Consider the following 13,616-nt stretch of genomic DNA (forward strand, 5'->3'; position numbering starts at 1 on the left):
TATGGCAGCCACTGTTCAGTATACTGATAGAGCAGAGAACAAACAGATAAAGTCCCCACTCTTATTGAGCTTATACTTTGTTGGGAGAGACACTTTACCACAGAAGCAAACACACATATAAGATTTTTTGGATTGTCATCAGTGTTATGATAAAAACAAAATGGGATAAGGTCACAGAGAATGTCTGGGTCATGGGAGTTACTTAATTTGGGTGGTCAGGAAAAGCTTTTCTAGGATCCGAAGGATATTGAAGCCCACCACAGGCAGAAGCAGATAGAAGTAAAAGGAAGTGCAAAGTCTCTGAAATTAGACAGATCTTAGCATACTTGAATAGAAAGGAGATAAGTGTGGCTAGTGGAGAGTGAACAAGGTTTTTATAAATCAAGTCAGAGGTAGGCAGGGGTTGGATCTAAAGATGGTGGCTGGGGCCAGAGTGGTAGTAATGAAAATGGTGAGAAGTGATCAGATTCTGGACACATTGTTAAGACAGAGCCAACAGGATTTCTTGAAGTGTTGGATGTGAAGTATGAAAGAAAAAGGAGTCAAGAATGGCTCAATGATTGTTGCTGTGAGCAACAAGGTGATGCCATTGACTGGAATGGACAGCTACATTAAATATGGTTTCTGATGGGTCATTTTGGAGTTCCACTAATAACTGTGGGTGGGACCCCAGGACCCTTTTCTGACTTTGAACTGCTTAGTTATGGAATGGGGTGGTGGTGTGGGACTGCTGTTTTGGGTGTATTAGAAGCATGAAGCTCATTTATGGGAATCCCAGCCCTCTCCCCCGCCTCCAATTGTCCAAAATCTGGAGACTTATGTAGACTAGAGAAAAGACATAGCACACAGGGCCAGGCCAAACGGAGAGGCCCCAGAGACAAGGGATCTGCTGTTGCCACTTCACTCCATAAACTGTACGGAAGTGGACCGCGCCGAAGACAGCGCTGCAAAAACTTTCTTGGTGATCTATTCTTGCAGCCTAGGGAATCACTTTCATTTAAAAGAGTAAGGAAAAGAGATGGGGTTTGGTATGGCTTAGCCGGGCCCAACCGGAAGGAGTTTGGGTGGAGTCGACTGTGAAAGCTTCGGAGCAGAGGGGGAGGGGAAGCCGCCACTAGCAACTAACCTCAGCTTCCTAAACTCAGCAGAAAGGTCGGAGGCATTGTTGCAAAGGCCAGAAGCCCCATGATTCTGTCTGCTCGCCAAAGACGGACGAAAACCGAAGTTGTGCGATGCAGCTTTAAAGGGGCTGGTGATTGACAGAATGTGTAGCAGTGGATGGGGTGGAGCCGCTGGGTGGGGTCTGACACCGGCAGCTGGGAGAAACCAAAAGGAGGAAAAAAGAAAACCATTGCCCTCTGATATCGCTAATTCTGGGCGGGGTAAGTTAGCTAGAAAGGGAGGAAAAGGAGGGTTTTAGAGCTCACCTCCACTCCTACCCACAGTCAACTCTCTCAAACCCTTCTGTCTCGTTTTGAGATAATTAAAATCGAGTATATACCGGCCCTTGTCGGTGCCCATTCCCTCTAACTCTTCAGTGAAGTAGGTTCGTAGTACGAGGGAGTGAGGGCCCCGAGTCCATCAGTTCAACCCCAGCCCCGCCCCGTCCATTGGCCCTGGTCCGGGGCTGGCAGGAGAGGATGCCTTCGGAGGCGCAGAATCCAAAAGTAAGTCACTTTCGTTTTACCTACTCAACCCCTCCGCTTCCTTTTGCCCCCCCATCACTGGGGTATCTGCTGGACAGCGAAGGAGCCACCTTTTAGAAGGAGACTCTTTCAAGGAAGACCCGGAGGGTGGAGCAGGGTGGGGTAAGAAAGGGAGGGAAGGGGAGGAGGGGTGGTGCTTTAGAGCCTAGGGGAGTTGCTACCTACAGAATAGACGCGCGCAGAGTTTGATGTTTGTGTGGTTATATCCTCAGCTTCCCTACTAGTCATTAGAACCTCCACTTACCCTTTCAGGCGGTCTTTCTTTTTGTCACATTCCAGCATCCTCATTGGGTTGCTTAAAGCCTCTAGCTGTGAGTTGGAAGGCTCCATCTTGCCTGGCTTCTTAAAGAGACAGTGCACTAGTTCAACTGAGGGAAATCTGTGCTGGAAATTCAATTTCCAGAAGGATGGCAGTGACTCACCTTACTATGCTACTATGAGTGTTGAGGGGATTTGTATGAAAAGAACAGATTTTTCTCCCTCATACCAGCCTCCAAGCTTGGTTCTAATATCCAGTTGATTCACAGAATGTGCACACTGGGTAGTGTTGCCAAGTTGCACATTAGTTAACTGCAGTAAATTGGTAGTTTTAGCGGAAGGCTAAAATTTCTGTTTCCTGAGACTTGCCATGGCAGTGCAAATGAGAAAAAAATCATTCATTCTACAAATATTATTGCCAGATTCATTGCCTGTGGCTGATCCTGCTGCTGAGTGGTTTCTATAATATGCCAAGGCTATGTAGAGTGGTGTCACTGACTCCTTTCTTAACAAATTAGTGGCCAAGGTTTCTTCCTAGGATATAGAGATGAATGTTGAATTTGATTCCAACAATTACCAAGCATCTGAAAGTTCCATTGGTTCACATTTATTTTCTTTCTGTTAGTACCTGATATCCATATGTCTAAGCCCAAGTGACTGGGAGATCCAGCTGGAAGAGTTAGGAACTCAAGTCAAAATGACATACAAAAGGAGAGGGGCAGGATGCTTCAATAGGGAAGCTAAGGCCACCTTGGCTGATCTGCCATTCCCATGTTCATGTCCAGTCAGGAATATTGTGTTGAGGAGTATGGCTTCACTAACTCCACTCTGATGGTTAATAAAAGAACTGGTGTGGTGGACACTTGTTAGAAGGCCTGAGGCAGACCAATGACATCTCTTCCATGTTTATTTCTCTCATGTTTATGCTTAGGGAGGGTAGCAGGACTGGATGGAGCCTAATGATATCCAACAGGTTAAAGAGATAAAACATGTTTGAGGTTTTAGGGCTAGTATTTCACTCTGAAAGTTTCTGTTTGGTCAATGGAATGCCACAGCTCCCAGTGCTCTGCAACTTACTAGTTCAGCTGTCTCTAGTATTAAATGCAAGTCACAGGGCCCTCCTTTCTTTAGTGTATTGGGTTTCATTACATCCCCAGTGCCAACTCCTATCAAAGGCATGTGTTAGCTCTAGGTTCCTAGGCGACATTTAACCTTCTCCCATGCCCTCTCTCCTCAATTGGTTTTCCAAACCTCGAAATGACTTTATTGTGAATGACCATATCATCAAGTCTACTGAATTCAGATACAGAAGAAACCCTTACTTAGGGTTCTTTCTCCCCAGAGTCATTGGCCTATGGGCTCCTAAAAACAAAGGAAATATGAAGTCAATTGGAACTCTTCTGATTACTTTTGTCAGTGTGAGTACAGTCTTGTCCTAAAGCCAAGAGCCACTTGTACATGTCACACCCATTGAGCTCTGCTGTACACACCCTTGCTTAGAGGGTGGGGAAGGAACTATGTTCTGGTTCTATAGCCAGCCACCTGCATTTGGTATACATGTAATATGTTAGAGACTACTAAGCTTACATTTTAACATTTGATTGTCCCTTTATGTTCATATTGGTTTGTTTTTCTTTGAGAGAGTTTCTAGTTGCAGGATATGGGAACTAGCCATTTCTTAGCTGTTATAAAATACCATAGCAGAAGGATGATTTTCTTCCTATGACAGTGAAAGGTTTGTGAACCCATGAACAAATACCATAGGCAAGCAATATAAATCCTCCAAGGTCTTTGAGTGGCTTCCCCAGAGCAATTTAAATTGTTTGGTGTCATTCATTCTGCTTTCTGGGATTGCAGAGAATTTCTGTATATGTGAAGGTAAAAAGGGTTTCATGGGTGGAGTATAATTGCAAAATGGACACTTTGTGCTCTCACGCGTGTGTTCTCTCTCTCTCTCTCTCTCTCTGCATTTCACTAGTAGTTTTGATCCCCAAGCCCCCTTCTCAAATGCCTATATCTGGTGGGCTAGGTTGTTCTGGCCTAGACTAGAACAGCTTGCTCATACATTTACTTTGGTCTAAGTTCCTTCCTAGTTGTTGCTTAGCCTTCAAGGGTAGAGAGCTGTGATGGACAAAGGTATCAACACAAAAGTACATTATATTCATTATGTTGTGATAGTCATTCATTCATTCATTCATCCGTTAATCAAATACTTACTGAGAATCCATTCTGTGCCACCACTGCATAAGACTGGGGAATTTTAGCAATGAATAAAACAAAGCCCCTGCGCCCTTGGAGATTATATTCTAATGAGGATGTGTTGATGGAGGACAAAGCCGATAAACAACAAATGTGTTTATTGGGTGGGGATGAGGTGGGAGAAAAAATATAAGGCATTTGAGATTGGGGAGATCTATTTGACATAGAGTAGTTAAGGAGAACTTCTCTGATATGGTGATATTTAAGAATATATCCTAATGAAGTGAGAGAGCCAGGCATGAGAATACCTGAAGGAAGGGTGTTCTATACGGAGGAAATAGAATGTGCAAAGGCTTGTTGTGTTCAAGGAATAGCAGGAAGGCCAGTGTCACTGGAGTGAAGAGGTGAAGAGTGTGGTAGGACATTCAGCCAGAGGGACAGTGGTGCCTGATCATATACGTCCTTGTAAAGATTTTGACTTTTAGTCTGAGTAAAGTAGGAAGCCAGTTTTTAAAGAAAATAAATAGTCAACAATTATTTTACTTAAAATTCTGCTCTAGTAAGGAGGATGAATCTTTAGTTGTTCATTTTAACACAATCGAGGTGGTTTATATTTTTATGCTTTGGATACAATATTCCTTTAAGGAAAAACTTGGTAAACTTATTGCTGAATTCATGTCAACTAATACAATTTAATTTCATATTAACCATTTTTATAACATAATTAAATGAAAAAGATTTCAAACACATTTGAAACTACTTAAATTTAAAAAAGTCTTTTCAGCATACTTTAATTATAATTAAACATCACAATAAATTTATTAGCACTAGAAGCATGTTCAACTTTTTTAAGAAAACATCTCAAGATTTTGTAGCACTATTTTATTCTATCATGAAATTGTGAAAATTATTCACCTGGAAACTTTTTTTTTTAACTTTCAGTCTTGCTGGCACACATGATATATTTTAAGATTTCTAAGCTATTCACTATCCTCTCCACGTCCTTCCCAGTGGGGTAATGTGTTTCATGTGTCATTTCATTTAATCCTCACAATAATCTTATGAGGTAGGCACTATTATTATCTCCTTTTCATAACAAGGAAACTGAGGCACAGAAAAGTAACTTACCCAAGGTCACACAGCTAGTAAGTAGAAGAGGATCCATTCTCTTATATCTTCTAAGAGTCATTCCCTCAGCTTCCTTCTTTCCTGTCTTCAGTTTCTTTTTCTTCTTTGGTTCTCTCACCCATCCAACCATCCTCACCTAATATGGCTAACATTTATTGAAGACCAACTCTGTGCCAAACCCTCTATTGAGTACTTTACATGTGTCAGTTCATATAATGCTCACAACAATCCCATGAAGTAAATACTATTATTTCATTCATTTTTCAGTTAGGGAAATGGGGGCACAGAAAATCAAGCAACTTGCCCATGTTTGCACAGCTAGTAAGTGACAGAACTGAGATTTGAACCCAAGTCTACATAGTCTATAACTTGACTATTATACTCTACTACCTAATGTTCAGCTTGTAAACACATTATTTCCCTGGTCTAAATCAATCTTTCTTTAACAACACTCACTCAAATTACCACTCCATTTTTCTGCAGTTTCTGTTTCAATTGTTAATGAAACTATTTTTGCAAAGTTACCTAAAGATCTCCCAAATGTCATGTCCAGTGTTCTCTCTTTAGGATTTCAACACACTTGACTCTACTCCATTTGAGACTTTTGTACATTCCTTCCTTCTTTAAAACCTTCCCTTCCTTGTCTTACATGACAATACTCTCTGTTGGATTTCCATCTACCTCTCTGACTGCTCTTTTCATTCTTTTCTTGCCATCATATAATTCTTATTTGGGCTATCTCATCCAACGAAGAGTTTCAGCTGCTATTGAAATGCCTGTATAACAAGTCTTCACCTCTAAGCTGTTTTCTTTTTCCTGAGCGTGGACCCATCCATTCATCTGTTAACCGAATGTCTTAGCTTGACACATGACACTTAATAAGTCTGAAACAGAATTTATCATCAAATCCTCCATTCCCATTTCTATCCCTGATCAACAGTTACATAACCAAAACAATAAAGCCTAGAATCATCTATGATTTTCCTTCTACTTCCCTTCCAGATTTGGTTCTTGAATCCTTGCATCCTCTCCATCCCTACTTATAGGGTCTTTGCTTAAGTTTTCATCATGTCTGACCTGTCCTATTAAAATAGCTTCTTTACTCTTGTTTTATCTGCTTCCAATTTCTGTGACCTTTGATCCGGGTTGAATTGTGTCCCTCCATTTATATTGAAATCCTAATTTCTGATACCATAGAATATGACTGTATGTGGAGACAGGGTGTTTATGGAGGTAATCAAGTTAAAATGAGGTCACTATGACAGGCTCTAACCCAATATGACTGGTATCCTTATAAAAAGGGGAAATGTGGACACAAAGACAGACTCGCATATAGGGAAGATGATATGGAGAGACAAAAGGAGAAGGTAGCCATCTACAAACCATGGAGAGAGTCCTAGAACTGATTCTTCCCTTATAGCCCTCAGAAGGAACTAACCCTGCTGACACCTTTAGACTTCTAGCCCTCAGTCTGTGAAACAATAAATTCCTGTGGTTCAGGCCACCCAGTTTTTAGTACTTTGTTGTGGCAGCCTTAGCAGACTAATATAGACTCTAAACTAGTTTACATAGCAAGATATTTCTAAAATACATGTTTTTATTTTGCCAATCCTATGTTCAGAATTCTTCAAATACTCCACACCACTTACAGGATTAAATCCCTGCCATTTAGTAAGACACTTCACAGTTTGTCCTCAACCTACCTTTCATGTTTATTGCCTGTGACTTATCCTCATCACAAGAGCCATATTAAACTAACTGCTACTAGTTGAATGTGGCATGGTCCTTCACAAATACCATGTCTTTGTTCATGTTATCAGGACTTCCAGAAATGTCCTTCTTCTTACAACATGTACAACCCCACTTCCAACTTTCCTTCTGCTCCATCCTTATCTTTTTTGGTAAGCTCCTAAGCATATAATAATATCCAATACAAGTGTTATTTTCTCTGTGAAGGCTAGCTGATCTTGAAGTATAGGTAATATTTGGATAGCCAGAGTAGAGAGGAAAGGATATCTTAAGCAGGAAGAACCATATAGCCAAAGCAGGTAATGAGTATCAACATAATGTGGACTACAGGGGATTGGAATAGGGTTAGGGAAGGAGTGAGGTTAGAGAAATCTTTGCTTCTGGTGATAATATAGGTGGGGCAAAAGCAACTTCTGGATAAGTAGCAAGGTCAGCATTTTCCCTCCATAGTGTCTCAGGGAAATAGCCAGCTCCCCAAAAATATTATTATCTAGCTAATGTCACCTCATGCTGAGATGGTCTATATGTTGTTCCTTGGTAAGTTGCCTTTCTAATAGTTCCCTGAGATGAGGGTACTTTGTTGGTCAGTGATAGCATAGTAGTAGAGCAGAAAATATTCAGAGGAGTTTAGGGTGCTTTTCTGCTGTAGCAGAATGGGATCTGCAGCTTTGGTTTATTTAAACCTGGCTGTATATTAACCATCCCATTTATATAAGGCAGATAATATTGAAAGGGGGAAGTGACATTCATTCATCTTCTTTGATCATTCAACATACATGACCTGAGAACCCTCTATTTGGTATAGGCTGGGAATACAAAAGTATGAGACCTTAAGCCTTGCCATGGAGCTCAGCTGGGAGACAAAGTTCTAGCTAACATCTAGTATTTGTTAATCACTTACTGTATGCCAGGGACCGTGCTAAGCCCTTTGCATGTTTCTCATTTAAATCCACAATAGGGTTATACCCATTTATTAATAAGGACACCACAGATTAGAGAGAGGTTGAATAAACTCAAGGAGGGAAGAATTGGGAAATTGACAAGTAAGCAGATCATTAACATTAGCAGTAAAGATGTGGCTGACATTGGAGGAGAAGGAGTCAGGGAACACTTACTAGAAGAGGTCATGTTTGAGTCTTGAAGGATAAATAAGAGTTTTAAGGTAGGCAGGACTTGAATTTGACCAGATAGTTTGGCTTCAAAATCCACACTTTTAATCATTATGATATGTTTAGCTAGCTAATCAGCAAAACCAAAAAGGAAATAGATCAAGGTGTGTCACTAACTGTGGGCCCAGCTATCAGTGTAATGAAGTGCACAAATGGATACATATAAATAATATAGTAATAAATGAAAAATCTAAGAAATAAAGAAGCAGCAGTTAAGACAGAAAGCTTGCTGACTGAGGTCACAATTCAAGGGTCCACAAACAATATTCAGGCCATAGATATACTTTTTATTGAGCAATATTTTTCCAAAATTTAATTTCATTGCCATTGTATAAGGGGGAATATTTCATGTAACATACAGGTTTGCAGATTTATTGAAAAGCTTGAAATGTATTGCATCACTTGGCCTATACTGCTGCATGGTGAGCACCACCAGGAACTGAGCAGAAGCTGTCCCTTTAAACATTTTATTTATTCATTTCTATCCGTTGGTTGCAAAAAGCAGAAACCAGCTGGAGGTAGTTTAAGCACAAAAGGAATGTGACTGGATCTTGGGAAGGAACTGGGTTTTGGAAATGGGAAATTGTTGGGAATCCAAGTGGGTTTTTTCTTTTCTTTTTTTCTACATATCATATCCGTTTCTCTCTGCTAATTATTTCATTCTTAGCAGATTAGAGCATATAATGGGCAAGAGATAGTTTCTTTATCTCCTGAGTTCATATATTACAGTTCAGTCATGTAGGAAGATACTGGCTGGCTCTTAGTTCCTTCCAATTAACAAATAACAGGGAATGGGTACTGATGGACCTGGCTTGAGTCAGATGCTTACCCCTAGATAAACCAACTTTGGCCAGGAGGCTAAGTCATGTAATATAAATTAGGGACACATATTCGTAAATCAGAGAAGAGTTGTAAGGGGATCATTATGTGTACAGCAGACTTTCAGATGTATTTCCTGTATCAAGCATTATTTTGCTCCTAATCACTTGTGGGAGCTTTTCGAATTCTCTTGGAGGTCTTTCAACCTACTGCAGACTTGGCCAATATGATCTGCTTGCCAGGTTAATTCCTGTTATTTTGGGAGTGCATAGGGTTCAGTGTACTCTTGCTGGCCTGGTCCTTTACTATGATGAATCTGTCCCTATTACTGTACAAGGCAATTTGAGGCCAAAATTGCCACAACATCCTTCCCTGGATTCCTTTTAGCATTTTAAATCCCACAGGGCTTTCTTCTTCTGGTAGCTTAAAAGCACTTTATCAATCATTATAATGACCTTAAGGTCAATGAATAGGGCCAAGTGAGTGCATTCCTAAAAAGTTAACAGCCCTGGATGACAAGGGGCATGGATAATCTAAAGGAGAGCAACTAATGGTGATGTAACCAAAAGTATAGAATTAGCAAAATTTCATTCATAAATGTAATGCCTGGGCTTTAGCATTAGACAGGATAACAAAGATTTACTGCGGTTTTCCTCCTTGGATCCCCTTGATTCACAGGAGCTTTCCAAGTTTTGTGGTTCCCAGATGAGGGTTTTGACACTTGTTTCAATGATTATTGTCAGTGACTTCAAAGTTCCCATCTTGATACTTCTTACCAAAGTAACAGTTGATATTGAAGGATTCCACTTTTAGCCCATAGCTTAGGGGTGTAGAGATTGCTAACCCTATAGAGTATTAACAAAGAAGCTTCTCCCACTCTTCAAAGGACTAAAATAAGCTGCCCTGGATGAAAATATCCTCTCTCAAGATTCTGGGATGGATTCCTTCCAAAGGAATCCAATCTCTGCCCAAGTTCTGCTGCCTCTTCTGGCATTTACTTTGCCTTTTTATAAATAGAATAGAATTATTCTGACTTCCTCAAGCTAAGAGTTGTTTATTGGCTAAGAGTTGCTTATTGCCAAGGTAAGAGTCTGCAATCTTCAATGCAAAGCGGGAGGAACCCAGAGGCAAAGCCAGGAAACTTCATAGAAAGAGAAATTTCACTAGAGCATTTGAAACCTGAGCAAACATTGGTTTGCTTTTGCTTTCCTCTTTGTTGAAGTTAAAGTTGAAGTGAATATGGGTCTGTTACTTTGGATCCTCTCCTTGTAGCTCCTTTGGTTGTCAGGTTAAAACAGTATTTATTGCAAATGAAAGTAAAAGTTAATGTTTATTGAGTAATTACTATATGCAAGACACTGTTCTAAATTCTTGAAAACACCTATCTAGTAAAATTGTTATGATAATTATATAACACACAAAAGTACCTAGCATATAATGTTTAGTCATTAAATGGTAGTATTCATATATATGCTATCTTATTTTTTCTTCTCCCCTAAGAAATACTTGGATTGGGCTTACTGTAAGCACATACTTTCTAATCTCAGAGTGGAAATCCTGACTTCTCTGTCATCCTTGTATCCAACCCCACAGTAACAGTTCCAAGACTTTTCTACATCTTTCAACCCCCCATTAATACCTACCCCCAACTTTGGCCTCCTAATTCACTCATGAAATTATATAAATCCCCTTATTTCTCCTCCATTTCACTTCTGTCAGTACTGCTCAAACTTCAATGTATATTAATCACTTGTAGATCTGCTAACAATGTAAATTTTGAGTCAGAAGTTCTTGGGTTGGACCTGAGGAGATTCTGGTATTTCTAACAAGTTTTTGGATGATGGAGATACTGCTGTGTGGAGTGGCTAACATTTTGTGTAGCAAAGATCTAAAGAAAATGGAAGTTCATTAATCCAATGTTTTTACAGATACAGAGATTGAGATTTAAGAATGTTAAGTGTTTTTCTCAGGGTCATACAGCTAGTAAGTGGTAGAGTGTAGACTCGAACCCAGCTCCTGATTCTCATGCTTTGCTTATACCCTACACTTCTGCAGTTGTTTATTGAAGCTATTCCTTGATGTTGACTTGATTTTTTAAATCTCACCTAAGCCTATAGGCATCTCCTTAGAGCTTTATTTCTAATCTGAATTTAAAAAGCTTTGCTTTGCTGAGCTATTACTATATTTTAATGTTTTCTTGCAAATAGATTTAAGTTATTTTAGCTAGAAATGTCTGAAACTAGAGCATGCAAGCTTTGAAAAGCTCTTGAGGCAACATTTTCCAACATTTATAGTTTTTATTCATCCAAAGGGAGGAGTGAGAATGATTCAGATATTTGGGGGTAATATCTAGAGTTGTTGGGGAATGAGAGATAAAGAATGTCAAGATATACTCTTACTTTTGGGCGTGCAGCACACCAGCTACATTCGAAAAGGGTTGAGGACCTCCATCTCCAATGGAGTAAGGGAATAATGTCAATTTATTGTCTAGACGAAGTAGTGAATTCAAGACTTTTCACAGAGAAATTGTTCAAATCATGTTTTGCCAGATCCTAGATATTAGTGTGCCTGCAGATTGATGATATTACTTGATATAATTTGATTGTAGACTTATGATAGTTGAGAACTTGCAGGAGGAGGCTCTTAAACATCATTGGAATCTATCCAGTTGAGGTCTTTCTTTACAATTGTGCTATGGATGTAATAGTAGCTGTAAACAGTTCAGAGTTAGTAATACCTAATGGCACCATGAACTTTCTTCAAAGCTTCCTCTGGCTGTATTGTCTTTAAAGGTAGATTTGGAATTGTGTGTTAAATTTATTCTGTTCTGATTCAATATCAAGTCAGAAAATATCATCCTCATAAATTGGGTATACATGAACAGAGAGTGACAATGGGAATCTCAAATTTGTATTTCAAATCCTATGACTCCGGCACCCTTCCGTCAGTCAGAAATAGTATACCTTTATTGTGAAAAAAGTACTCAAGTAAAACAGACACTTTGCATATTCAAGGGACAGAAGGGAACTGGCTTTTGAGTACCTGACACTCTGTTAATGCAACACATCTTCTTCATACATGATTCCCTTTATCATTATGATGTATCCCGCATTATCTTTCTTTACGTTTTTTATTTCGAAGTCTATTTCATCTGATATGCGTACTCCTACTCCCATTGTTCTCTGAATGCCGTTTGCTTGAAATATCATTTTCTACCCTTTCACTTTGAGTCTATATTTGTCTTTGGAGCTGAGATGTGTCTCCTGGAAGCAGCATATGGTTGGGTTTTGATTTTTGATCCATTCTGCAACTATGTGCCTTTTTATTGGTGAGTTCAGTCCATTTACATTCAGGGTGATTATTGAAATATGAGGTCTTCTTACAGCCATTTTATCTTTTGCTTTCTGGTGGCTCGGTGTTTCCATTGCTTCCTCATCTTTGTGTTCATTTTCTTTATTTTGGTTGGCTTTTGTGGGTTTTCCTTCTGGTTCTTCTTGTTTTATGTTATATACTTCATTTGTGAATCTTTGGTGTGTGATTACCATTACGAATATGTAAAGGATAGTTATATATATAGTCGTCCATTTTCTTCTGCATGTGCCTTATCTCCATTCCCCTCTGTGAATTTGGATCTTTGAATCCTCCCCCTTTCAGTCATTGTTGTCTCAATTTGTCCCTATGTATGCTGAACGTTCATTACTATCTTGCTGTAGCAATTCTCTTATTATTTAAGCTTATAATGCCTGTTGTTAATAAGGATTACACTCCTCTGCTTCTATTTTCCTGATAGTCGCTTTACTCCTAATTATGTATTTTTTGTTGTTTTGTTTTAGGTGAGAGGACCCCTTTCAGTATTTCCTGTAGTGCAGGCCTTGTAGTGGAGAATTCCCTCAATTTTTGTATGTCTGGAAAGGTCTTAATTTCTCTTTCATATCTAAAGGAGAGCTTAGCTAGAGACATTATTCTAAGCTAGTAGTTCCTTTCAGTTAATAGTTTAAATAGTTGATTCCATTCCTTTCTGGTTTGGAAGGTTTGCACTGAGAAGTCCGAGGATAATCTAATGGATTTTCCTTTATAGTTACAATTTTCTTCCCCTGGCTGCCCTGAGAATTCTGTCTTTGTCATTGATTTTTGTTAACTTTAACACAATGTGTCTTGGTGAAGGCCTTTTTGGGTTGAGATAATTGAATATTCTGTTGGCTTCTTGAATTCCAAGCTCCAGCTCATTCCTTAGATTTGGGAAATTCTCATTAACTATTTGTCTGAAAATGCTTTCTAGTCCTTTCTCCTTTTCCTTGCCTTCAATAATGCCCATTATTCTTTTATTTTCTCTCCTGATGGTTTCAGCTAGTGCTTGTATTTCTCTGTCATTCTTTTTATTCTTCAGTTTCTCTCTTCTTCCTTCTGATTTAGTTCTACATTTCTGACTTCGATATCACTGATCCTTTCCTCCATTTGGTTGACTCTATTTCCCAGGCTTGCTATTTCATTTTGAAACTCTTGTAGTGTGTGCGTGCGTGCGTGTGTGTGTGTGTGTGTGTGTGTGTGTGTGTCATCTCCAGAATATCTATTCTATTTTTTTTGAGGA

At 39.3% G+C, this 13,616-nt stretch overlaps 1 protein-coding gene across 11 annotated transcripts in view; it reads left to right on the plus strand.

Moving 5' to 3' along the window:
* The first annotated feature begins 812 nt into the window (after positions 1 to 812).
* The window catches only part of KLF8 (Kruppel like factor 8), a 220,370-nt gene continuing 207,566 nt past the window's right edge, over positions 813 to 13,616 (plus strand). For 9 of the 11 annotated variants that reach the window (XM_036227277.1, XM_036227276.1, XM_036227268.1 and 6 more), the window contains exon 1: positions 815 to 1,667. The gene's annotated coding sequence lies outside the window, so the exon portion shown is untranslated. Of the gene's footprint in view, positions 1,668 to 13,616 lie in introns of all 11 variants that reach the window. The other 2 variants (XM_036227281.1, XM_036227273.1) reach the window with 2 other exon arrangements.

Source organism: Rousettus aegyptiacus, unplaced genomic scaffold, assembly GCF_014176215.1.
Source record: "Rousettus aegyptiacus isolate mRouAeg1 unplaced genomic scaffold, mRouAeg1.p scaffold_m13_p_9, whole genome shotgun sequence".
In the NCBI taxonomy this organism is placed as follows: domain Eukaryota; kingdom Metazoa; phylum Chordata; class Mammalia; order Chiroptera; family Pteropodidae; genus Rousettus; species Rousettus aegyptiacus.